Source organism: Portunus trituberculatus, chromosome 12 (assembly GCF_017591435.1).
Source record: "Portunus trituberculatus isolate SZX2019 chromosome 12, ASM1759143v1, whole genome shotgun sequence".
Lineage (NCBI taxonomy): Eukaryota > Metazoa > Arthropoda > Malacostraca > Decapoda > Portunidae > Portunus > Portunus trituberculatus.
The window spans coordinates 6,733,039-6,745,957 of NC_059266.1; the positions used below are offsets into that span (position 1 = coordinate 6,733,039).

General features: G+C 43.9%; 1 long non-coding RNA gene across 1 annotated transcript; it reads left to right on the plus strand.

Moving 5' to 3' along the window:
- Positions 1 to 1,226: 1,226 nt before the first annotated feature.
- On the plus strand, positions 1,227 to 6,178 carry LOC123502658. Its single transcript, XR_006674190.1, has 3 exons — positions 1,227 to 1,558; positions 3,613 to 3,788; positions 3,931 to 6,178. It is a non-coding gene; the product is annotated as an uncharacterized LOC123502658 (long non-coding RNA).
- The last annotated feature ends 6,741 nt before the right edge of the window (positions 6,179 to 12,919 follow it).

Here is a 12,919-nt window from a genome sequence, read left to right on the forward strand (position 1 = left end):
ATTCATTTCATTATTTTTGCATCATCTTTACTTATGTATTCATTTACTTTATCAACCGTCGTGTAAGAAGATATCACATAATAACAACTTTCATATATCGTCTTTATATTTCAGGCCAGCAGTTACACGTGTTCTGAAAGCAGGAACAAAAACAAACAAAACTACAATAACAACAGAACCCAAAAGAACAATAACAAAAACAAGATGAACAGGAAAAAATAATAAGAACTAGAATAACAACAATAAAGATAGAGGCAAAGCAAAACTACAATAACAAAAACAAGGTAAACAGGAAAAGTAGAGAAGAACTAGAATAACAAGAACAAGGGTGTAGGTGAGGCGAGGCGAGGAGAAGCGAGGTTAGGTAGAGGCGAGTTTGGTTCCCCTACAGGTTGGGATTAAGACGAGAGGGCGAGGCGGAGGGAGGGAATGGTGGAGGAGGGCGTGATAGAATTAGTCTGCTGCCGAAACTTATCTCATTTCGATAGGTAAACTGGGGAAGATGTTTGGATGGTGAATTATGATGTGAGGCGGTGAGGGAGGTGTAGTAGTAGTGGTAGTAGTAGTAGTAGTAGTAGTAGTAGTAGTAGTAGTAGTAGTAGTAGTATATAAAGGAAGACGAAAGTGAATCAGCAAAACGTTGAAGATGTGGAGGAAAAAAGAAAAGGAACTATTAATAACGAAGAAATATTCAGTTTTGTCGTCTTAATATATCAATGTTATTATTATTTTATTGGAATACGTGTTAGGTTGATAAATTGTTAAATCTTTTGTTGTTGTAACATTAACCCCCTTCAGTACCATGACGCGTTTCCATGTCTATTTGGTGATTTGATACAGCTTCAGAAACTCATGGTGGTGAATTAAAATAGTGAAGACTAGCCACTAATCATCTGACCTGGCGTCTATAAAATGGTCTAATCGTACACAAATTTCAGGGTAAAAATGTGTCCCAATATTGAAGGGATTACCTACATTGACGGCTGCAGAATTACAGATATGGACTACAGGTCATGATATTTAGTAGCCAGCCTCTTGACCCTCACAATGTCTCTACACTCAAACATCTTGGCTATAATATTAATGAAAGAAATACAGCAATCCATTCCCACCAAAACTGTATCATTGCCTGATACTAAGACATAAAACAACGATTGGATTGGAAGTTATGCGTTACATTTCAATAAATCTTACAATCTTATCAAATGAACCAACGCCAAGACATCCTGAGCTTGCTGGGCAGTGAAAGATAGAAATGATGACACGATGAGAAGTAACCTAGAGAGAGAGAGAGAGAGATAGGGTAGGGGTGACAGTATTAATTTAGTAGTGATATGAGTGTGGGATATCATTATAATTCCCAAAAAACCTGATTTGAATGTGGCGGGAGAATGGCGCGCACTGTCTGTCTGCGCTAAAACGGACAACAGCAAACTGGACGGCGGCAGCGTGGGGCGGTGTCACTGTGACGGTAGGACGTGGGATTGGTCGTGTTGTGTGGGTGGCCTGTGGGTTCCTGCCTTCCCGCCCACTTGTGACAGCTGCAGGATGTTGACAGGTAAGTGACATGACGTGTGTGTGTGTGTTGAACAAGGGAGGTGCGGGGCTGAATGTGGCTTGTGGTTAGACAATTTACTCCTTCGTACAATAAACTCTACATGGTGGCCCCCCTTAGGTTGTTGTTCTTACTCTTTACAACATTTCCAACAAGTACACTACCTGCAGTGAATGAATGATAACGCTGCAGTAGGTATATTGTATTATACTATAAATTTACCTTAGCCTGTATGACACTTATTAGGTTACCCGGCCTGCCTCCTGCAATACATACTCTAGGCCTGGCTGGTGACTCCCCTACTTCACTTGCTTAGTCGTTGCCCTCTATATAAGTGGTCAGAGCCGTAATAGAGGAGGAAATCAAATGGGAAGTTCTCAACCTGTTAGTAATATGGCCGCCCAGACCGTAAACTAGTGACAAGCTGGCGTACCCTCTGTGCATCATGTCGCTTGAAATCGCTTCCTAGGTCTCTCTTTCTCCTTTCACCGTCTGTAAAGTTGGTGTCTCATGTACCAGCTCTCGACTAAAAATGTTTTCATGTAACTCACTATTTCTGTCTTGTCACCTGCCACTGTCAGTCCTAGTATTGTTATGATCCCTCTGTCTTCCCTCTCCTTTCTCTCCTCCCATTCTTCCCTACCTATGATTCTTGCTACCTGCTGTCCAGATCTTTGCTCTGTACTTTGTATTTGTCACACTCTATTATAAAATGCTCCAGTTTCCTTTTCCTGACCACACATTGTTGTTCACGTGCATCTCTATTTCTCCTATTTTTCTCTAGTTTGCCACTCCTTGCTTTGAACAGTACTTTTCCTGCCCACTCACCCTGGTACCACTCCACCCTGCCTGTCTTCTTGTTTCTCTACCACTTCAACGTACTCTTCTTTTCCATGCCATTCCTCCATTCCTGGTGACCATTTTCTTCTGTTCTGGTTTTGACTTCCTTGACTCATTTCTGGCTATTTTCCATTCTTCCTCTTTTTTTTCCAGCTTTCCAGTTCTTAATTCCAATTGGACTTGTTCCTACACTTTGTATTTATGTTTGTTTGGCTCATCTCAATATCCTTGTTTTTTTTTTTTTGTTTTTTTTATGCAAAACATAATTTCTCTTTTTCTTATTCTTTCCTTACATGAGCTCCACCCCATGTACCATGTGTGGCTCCTGTTGCAGCACACCTTGGGACACCTTAACCGTTTTCCTTTTCAATTTTGAATGACTAAGATTTCTCATCCCTTCCACACTGTTGCTGGTTATTTCTGATCCATGTAAACAATGTGGAACTGTCATGCTTTTCCATAAAACCCCTCCATGGTCATACTTATTGATTTCTCTGTTTCCTGCATTCATTATCATTCCCATCATTTTTCTTGCTTTTGTTTAATTAATTTTCATTTTTGCACTGCCTCCTATTTCTTTCTTTCTTATTTTTGTTCCAAGATAACTATAACTGTCCACCACTTCTGTGTTATTCCCCAGCACCCATTCTCCCTCTTTTTTGGTGTTGAAATTCATAACTTTACATTTTTATGGCTGAATTTCATTTCCACTTTTCAATATTCTTCAACAATATGGAGCATCCTGTTCACATCCTCTCTGCTTTCTGCTGTGAGCACCAAGTCATCTGTGCATCCAAGGCAGCCCAATTTTTGGTCTCATACTTTTGCTTTTATTTCACCTTTTCTGATCTTAGCAAATATTTCTTTAAGATGTACTATATTGAATAGGGCTGGGGACATCATGCAGCCTTTCTGTACTCCTGTGTTATTTCTATTCCAATATGTTTCTGTTTTCCAGTCTGAATTTCATTTCATTCTTTTATGATATTCGTAATTTTCTGGTTAAGGCCGATGTGTTCAAGGAGTTTCATTAATTTGCTTCCTTTGATTGAATTGTATGCTTTCTCAGTGTTCAAAACTTCAAGGTATAGTTCTCTCCGTTCTTTTTTGTTTCTGTCAGTTAACTCCTTTAATACAAGCTCCCTGCCTGTGCCTGGCCCTGGTGAGCTGCATGAAAGATTCCACATAAAAGACTGATACCTTGACTTGTCCCGCAGGCTTGATAGCTGCGCAGGAGGGAGGAGACTTGGGAACACTGACAAAATGAACAGTGTGAACAAGAACAAGAACAGCACAGAGTCAGCATCTCAACGCAGCCTATTACCTTTCATGTGACTTGTGGTGCCTGACAGGATGATTGTAGATCCCTGCATCACCTCTACCTTCATCACCAGTAACCCTTTCTTACCTTGCTAATCCCATCATCACTTAGAACTCAGAATAACTTTAAAAAACTCTCTAAATTCATATTTCTGTAGCATACCAGTAAGTTTACCTCTTTTCTTCTTGATACTCACACAAACAATTCATTACAGTCTGAATGTCAAGAAGAAACAACAAGGGCAGTGAACAAGGTGAAGAAAAATGTGTTGGCCAGTCAGTTTTGTTGCTTCACATGTCACTGCTACCACCGTCACCATTAAGAAGAGTGAGGGGGCCAGTGGTGCACCTCTGTGTGTCACCACTACCATCACCAAGGAGGATGTGCAGGCCAGTCTTGTAGCTGTAGTCACTATGGGACAGCTGGCATGAACACTGCACTGTAATTTTATTGTTCGTCATTACAGGAGGAAATATACTAACCCCTTCAGTACCGGGATGCATTTTCATATTTATTCTACTTACTATTTGGCAATTTTATCAGCTTCAGAAACTTATGTAGGGATTGAAATAGTGAAGACTGGCTATTAATCTTCTGACCTCCATGGACCCTTCCTAATGTAAACAAAATAGTTTGATCACACTTAACAATTCATGATAAAAATGCATCCCAGTACTGAAGGGATTAATGGTGTGGATAAGTTGACAGGCTGCTATTAACACCACTTTTATATTATTGAGTAACTTGGGATTATATTCTGAAACATTTCCACACTGCACCTCTACCATGTTCAAAAGCTGTTAGGTATTTGATGGTACAGACAGGGTGCTAGCTATTCACACTAACCAGCCTTTGAAACCTGCTTTAGGAACTTCTAATTGTAGTAGTAGTTTGAAGTAGTACTAGTCTAGATGGTGTAGTGTATTCTCTTCAATTGGCACCCTTTGAGTGGTGATATTCCTGGCTAGGTTGGTAAGGGTGGTGTTGTGTGGCTGGGTTCCTCTCTGGCTCTCTCTTGCACAGGCAAGCAAGACCATTTCATCCCCTCGGCCACATGTTGCTGCATTGCCTCACCTCACCTCTTCACAAGTCTGACCACCTTTAGTCATGTTTGGTGGTAGAGTTAGTGCTCACTTCCTCTGTCTCAAGGCCTCTATTGAGGTGGCATTCTGTCAGGGTTTGTAAGATTGTCAACTGATCAGAGGACTCAAGGTGGGAGTGGAAGTGAGTACAGATTTCTGCTACTGACCATGGCTGTTCAAAGGCGAGGTTAATACAAATGCAGTAATACAGACACATGTGGCCAAGAGCATGAATGGAAAAAGGTCTTGCTTTCCTGTAAGGGAGAGAGCCAGAGAGGAACCCAGCCATTCAGCAGCCTCCTAGACTTAGCCAGGAATCACACCATTTAAGGGGGAGTCCTTTACTTGAAGAGAATGTACTACGGAACACATAGGGGAGGGAATCAAGAGAAGTTTCATGAAAACCAATGAAAGGAACCTGAGAGGTGTATGCAGGATGTCAAGAAAATGTATACAGTAGTACTTTTTTTTTATTTTATTGAACCATCATCTACATCTCTTATTCCCTTATTCCCCACAACTCATTGCTATCTCTGCAGTTGTGTCCTCTTTCAGTGCTAGATGTCTCCTGTCCTTCCCCACCTGCAGCTTAGCGTCTTTTCTTCTCCTCCCCCACCCAGCCCCAACCTCCAAATTCTCCAGTGCCTGCCTCACATCCCCCCCTCTGGTGAGGAAGGCTGTGGTGGCCTGCACAGTGGTGCATGGCAGAGCACTGTAGTCACCAGACAGGGAACAGGCTGATCCTCCACCACCTAAGTGGAGGCAGGAGCCCATACAAGTCCTGGTGGCTGCACTGCCCTACCATGCACCACGAGGTCAGATCACACCAGCCTTGCCTCCCCAGGGGGTGTAGAGCAGTGGTACTTGGAGGCCAGGGCAAGGAGGGACTCCATTGTCTTCATCTTCAGGGCTCCACCACATCACTGCAAGATAGAAATTCAGCTCAGAAATCTATAAATTTAAATAGTTAAATTTGTGTTCTGTATTTTTAAATATACCTATTTTGGATGAAATATTACTGACTGAGGAACTGTCACAAGGTGATGGTCCTTCCTGCTGACTGATTTAACCTCCTTTCTCTCAGAATTGATGATTGCAAACAGTATATTATCAAAAACTATTTAAATAAAGGACACATGTTTCAAAGTGTTATTTTTTGGTACCTTTCAATGACGTTCCTACTGCAGGTTTACCCTGATCAGAATGACACCCTGCAGGGCTTTACATCTGAATCTTAAAATGGACAAACCCTCACAGCCTTTGTTTCCCACATGCTGAACCAACACTGTCCTGATGAAGTCCCTGATACATCTGATCCTTTTCCTCATCAACTATGCCCTCCCTCAGCAACACTGTTGAATACTAGTCCTAACTGATAAAGCTCAGACTCACTGAATATGGTAAGAAAAAGTAAAGGGGGATAAAGAGGATGAATTAGTACTGTTCCTTACTTTGAAAATGCTCCGCACAGTGAGTTGAACACGGCAGAACACGTCAAGGCTTCCATCTCCATAAGACCTCTGCTGCTGTGTTCTGTTCCACGTCCGAGGTATCACCGAGGAGCATCAAGTCTTCCACACAACACCTGTGAACACATGAGATGTTAACTACCGAATCTCAAGAAAGAGGCAATACAAGAACAAGAACACTTGAGAATAATGAACACAACAAGGAATAAGTGAAGAAAAAGGTTTTGAAACCTCTTAAGATTAAGATTGCTTGCTCTACAGTGGTTGTAATGTATTCTAATTACCTTGATTGACACATTAAACAATACAAGATGCTAAACACACACACACACACTTGAAAGTGATAAGAGCAATGAGGACTACATGAAATTGCAAAGAGATATTGACAAGATCTGGGAGTGAAGCCTAGAACTTAATGCTAGGAAATGCCATGTAATGGAAAAGGGTAAAAGTAATAGACCTACGTGGTAATACAAAACGGGAGAGATTATAATGAAGAGGAAGGGAGAGAGACTTGGGAGTGGCTATAGAAGACATATGGCTTGACCCCAGAAAGACACAAATGGCTTATTTACTTCAACATGTAAGATACTAACAAATATCAGGGTGTGTTTAATTACATGGATAAGAGTATGATGGGAAGAATCATAACCACCATGATAAAACCCAGAGGTGAATATGCAGCAGTGGTGAGGTCTCCACACATGCAAAAAGATGAAACTCAAAGGACAACTACAAAGATGGTGCCAGAGGTGAAGGACCTTACATATGAAGAAAGACGGAAAGAAATGGGACTACAAACTTAGAATGACAGACGGGAGACATCTAATAACGATGTATCAAACAGTAAACTGTATGAAAAAGATAGACGAGACCTGGTATCACTATCAGAAGATGGCGATGGACGGACGAGAAGACACTCCAAGAAAACCAAAGAGAGTCAATATTTAAAGAACATTAAAAAGTTGAATTTTCCCACAATGGTGGATATCTGGAGAGACTGTAACAGCAGAAAATGTGTATATATCTAAGGAATAGTTTGAAAAAAGTAGAAATGGAGACAGTCACTGTGAGCCCCGCTCAAATCATGTAATATGCAACTAAATTAATATAGCTAGGTTAATGCACACACACACCCGAAGATCGGTCTATGAGCTCTGAGCTCGCTCCGTAATGGGGAAGACTGGCTGGGTGACCAGCAGGCGTCGGAGGTGGTGAATTACACACACACACACACACACACACACGAGAAGCAGGTAGGTAAGGAATATAACTTAGTAATTAAGGGGTCCTGGTGTATGGCGTGGAATCAATCCTACCTCACGAACCCTAGAGGGTAGAACGCCATGAAATTCCAGGATAGGTTAGTTTACCTTATTGAGGGATCCAGTAAGTTGCGGGGGTGGAAGGGAGGAATTTGTGGAGGAGTATTGGTTGAAACTACAACGTTTACCAAAAATACTAACCTTACAACACCTGACCTATTATTAATTCCCAAACCACACGTAGATAAAGAAAGGCTCTCTTGGTATCAGGTTGCAACGCGTAACTAACAGGTGTGTCCTGGCGGCTCCCTACTTGATGAAGCTGCCTTAATTCCTACCATTACTTTTACCTAGAGTGACATATCAACTCGAAGGACTCCAATATATAAATAATAATAGTGTTGCTGCTGCCAAAAATAAAACACCACGTCCACAACCGCAATACAGTTTAGTAACCACATGAACGGTGAACCAGAACCAAAAGGACTCAAGTAATACAAGAGTCGCGTAACACAACCCACCTGAACACGGCGACGGGAAGAGATCAGACGAGACGAGAAGAGACGGGAAGAAGGGAAGCCAAGCAAAGGGGTAACTTCCTATTCCCGCTCCGCTCCCTGTCCACTCCTCGCTGCGCCGCCATAGGACTCGGGAGAATGACGCTGTGCACAGACATAATTCAGCTGTAATTCGTAGGAGCCTTGGAGTGGATGTAGATGTGTGTAGTCTTCGCCGTGGGAGTTTTTTGAGGCTTTCATTTTTCTCCTTCATTGGTTTCCTTGCTCTTTCCACTCCTCAGGTCTTCCCAAGGAGCTCTCAGTTGCAGAGACAATCCACTGACCGTTCATTCTCGCAGGTGCTGAAGTGAAGCCTTGAGCGGAGTATCGACGCCTCAACTCCGCTTCACTCGTTCGCTCGTCCCCATTCTGCCGGTTAAATGTACTATGAGTAATATTGGTCCTAAATCCTAATAAACACATTTTTGCTATTATAAGTCTCTCAATCCACTCCATACCTTCACTGATTACATGGCTGCAACATTTCCCTATCCCAAGTTAACTTCTATTCTGACTATTACGTAAAATTAAGATGGCGCCCCTCAAACATTCCACTAAATTCAAGTTATTATCTTACAAAACACTTACACAGCCCAGTCAACCTCACCACTACAATAAATGCACATTATTGGTAAGGACAAGAGTGAAGGCACACTAACTGAACCGCTAAAAGAACAGAAAAAATTTATACTTACACCTGGAAAACTCGTACTCCCTCACCCCTCCGTGTTTCTTGAGGTACTGAGACACCGTGACACGTGGCTCCTCATGGTACCTATTCCTCTTTCATTCACTCCCGTTTTCTTTCCCGTATACAACAAATGAGCATCACCATGACCCACTCAAGACTCCTTCCATGCAATTAATCCTTTTCTAAGTGTGGATGCGTTGGAATGCAATAAACTGATATCAGGAAGTACCCCCATCCATTTTTATTTATAGCACTCATTATACAAACTTGAATATACTCTGAATTATTCTTCTCTTATATAACTTAGGCACGCATTCTGAAACGCATCTTTCATTTCTCAACGGAACTGTTTTCAAAGGCCACGGAGATTAATTAGATTTTCACGGGTGTTTTTGTTAATGTTGATGGAGAATTATTGTTTTGACTGTAGTAATTATTAAAACTCCCCGCCCGTCAGAATCTCATTAACCTCCAGTAGAGCGTTTTGAAAGAGGTTCTGATGGTGCTTCGAGGCGCTTCAGAACACGATAGCCGATCTTGAATCCATTGGAACATTTTGCGCATTTCACTTGTTTCACCGTCATTCTTCTGTGTATCTTGTGTCACTTCCCTGCCCTTAGTTCACACATCACTAGTGCAATTCTGGGGAACATTTTTTTTCCTTTATAAAGTGGCAAAAATCTGGACTGATAAAATGTGAAAATATAATAAAAGGATTGAAGGGTTGAGGGAACTACACTATTTAAGTTCAAAAAGGTTCAAACAAGAAAAAAATCTTTAAACGTAATTTTTTCTTTGAGCTTTATTTATGCTACACTTTTTTTTTTATGACTGTGACCTAGGGTGGGGGCGGGGTTATTATGCTGACCCTGGAATGTTGGCACCCCCACCAAGCTGCCCTCACCACCCCTTACCCCCTCCTCTCTCTCTCTTTCACACTCTCCCTCCCTCCACCACTACCACCACCACCACCACCACCACCATCACTCCTCACATATATTAAACATTTATATTTACGCAAACTCTCGCTACCAACACATATTATTAGTTTATCGTTTTCCTCTTAATGCCTAATATAATTTTCTATGAAAGCTGATCTTGAAACAGTTTTACGGTTTAATAAGATATCTATGTATAAAATTTATTACGTCTCGTTCTGAAGTGTACTAATTATACAACGCCATCATAGGCTCTTTTCCTTTAATATATATATATATAAATCTCCCTAAAAAAAACAAGTCATTTCTTCAACTCTGCCAAATAACGGGAAAGTGTTTAAAAGTGATCTACAGAACGCTACACTTCTATTTGGTATTCCTCATTCACTCCCTTCAGAGAGAGAGAAAGAGAGAGAAAGGAAGATAACGCTACGTCATTCAGTGTTTTCACCGCAAGTTAATGAACCAGGAAATGAGAGTTTGTCTATAGAACACAAAACGACCAACGGGTAGTAGTAAGTAGTAATGTAACACCTCTTCCGTCCCTCTCATCTATCAGCCCGTCCTGCAATAGACACGAACCTCTATATAATAACTAATAAAACGGTTAGAGAGCTCTATATAAGTACATACATGTATAATTCAGTGTGTGAAGCCCCGCACACACCGCGCGGCGAGGCTTCCTACAGGAGGGGCTACGATGACGGCTTCTATACACAAAGCTCTAAGGGAGAAGACTAAGATGAAGAGCTGGTGTAATGGAAAACTCAGGAACCTCAAGCCCTATACATTATAGTCTCGGAGGAAGAGTCAAAGGGGCCTAGTATACGGTAGTGGTGGTGGTGGTGGTGGCGGCGGTGGCGGCGGTAGTGGTGGTGGTGGCGGAGGACACCTAAAATTACCTGGAGGCGCCGCGCACTCACATGCCTGCTGAGCTTCCTACTACAAAATAATGTCCAAAAAATGTTTCCCCCCTCCCTCTCTCCCCTCTCACTCACTCCCCCTCCTCCACTGCCCCGTGTCGTGTTAACTGTCTGCTGCAGGTTTATGAATGAATTAATTTATTATCTTACATAGTGAGTCCCCCAGAGAGGGCCAGGCGAGTGTGTGGCTATGACCTGTGACCTGTGACCCGGGCGTGGTACCGTGGCTGGCTGGCGCGGCATGTGAGTGGCTGCTGGACACTTCGCCCTGTGTGTGGTGTTGGCGCTGCGGCCTGGAGGGGCAGAGTGCCGCCTCGCACGGCACCCCCAGCCCCCCTGACACCTCTCCCCACCCCCGCCACCTTCCAAGATATTATTATTACCTAAAAAGTAGTAATAATCCAGACTTCACGCATACACAATAGTACAAATAACATACAACTTGGATATGCACAACGTTTTTTTTTTTTTTCTTTTTCACTTAACTGGCATTTTTTAACATAGTGATATACAATTGGCTGGATAAAATTTCTTAGGTATAATGAGTAGTCTATGTAACTGAGGCATGATTGTATCAATGCACTGTATCAGTCTGGTGTTACTTATACATGAGAGCGAACCAGCTGGGCAGGTTGATACAAGGTGCCCACACTACAGGCTGTTGTCTAACCCAATATCTTGAAAGAGGTCACAGATCTGCCTTAGTTTTCCCTCCGTGGGCTTCTGTTTCTTCTTCGTATAAAAGGAGATGCTACCTTGGGGTCGCCCTCTGGCCACGCCCGCACTTGTCAGTGGCCATCTGGGATCCCCGGCGCCCTGTGTCACTGCCCTGCTGCCCTGCATGACGTGGGTCACTGCCCGGCAGCCGCAATGAGGCTGGCTGAGTATTTGGTGGATGGGCGAGCGGCGCACAGCTGGGCAGCGCTCGTGGGCACCTCAGGCAGAGGTGCCCAGGACACACTGGCCCCACACAGGGCTCCGGGGCTCCCTCCCTTGCTGATGTGAGGCACGCAGCCCCCGCCCCGCCTTCAGCACCACCGGGGCAGAGAGCGGGCAAGGCAGGATGGGCAAGCCACCCTGTCCTGCACGGCACCTGCCCGCAGCATGGCCAGGGTCAGGGACTTGGCTCAAAGATGTAAAACAAACATGACACATCACCGACAGAGACGTGGGCTTGGCGCTGCTGCTGCTGCGCCCAGAAGCGGCCAACAGCAACGGCGGGGCAGCGCTCCAGGGGCGCCCGGTACGGCAACCTTAGCCTAACAAGTAACATAACAACGTCAGTAGTCACAGGAAAACAGAGAAATCGACTTAAATAACAATAAGAAAATATCACAAAATGTTGGGGAGCTCCGTCCCACACTTTACTACATCGCTCCGACAGGCGTCGGGCGCTGCTAGCATATCATTAGTAAAATATGAAAATCATTTATTTAAACGTTTGGAGTAGTATTCGTAGAAATTAAATTAGAAACAAACACGTATAAGTATAAAACTCACTTAATTTGTGACTTTTTAAAACCAAGCCAGCGTAAATGAACCGCTTAACAAGCAATGAACAGTAAGCATTGAAAAAATATAAAAAATAACAGTGGAAATGTGTTTCTCTACATTGAGACTTGAACCCTGACCAAGGTGGGGACGACTGGAAACACGGTAATTTCTCAAGACTGGCTTAGTTCATAGTGTACAAATGTTCTCAAGTAAAAATAAAATAGATACTAGGAGCATGCATTCCCCGGCGGCGGCGGCGGCGGCGACTTGGGCTGCCACCGCCACGGCCAGGTGGCATGGCGGCCACCAGACTGCCGCCGCCGCTGCCGCCGTTTTGAACGGACGCCAGCGGCGGCGCGGCCGGGCGGCCACCGCCGAGTTGTCGTCAGACTGGCTATATGATTATCGTGATTATAATTATGATTAATATTACTATTATTTCATATGATAATTATGGACCTTACGGTAGTGAGGGTCGGCGCTGGTGAGCCCGACGGTCGCTGGGCCGGACGGCCGCACCATCACAAGGAACAGGTCTTACGCGGGTGGCCCTCACGAAGGGCCGAGGCGGAGGAGACTTACACAGATACATATGGCGCTCAAGTTTTGATTTGGCTTCGTGAGGACGTCCTCGTAAAGTCTATCGCCCTCCTGACCGGCGGCGGCCGGGATGAGTCAGGGTTGCCAGGCGGTGCGGACGCGCGGTGGGCGGCGGGGGCGGCGGCGGCGGCGGCGGCAACCCCTCGCCATCGGAGGGCGGCGCTACGCACAGACACGGGAGCTT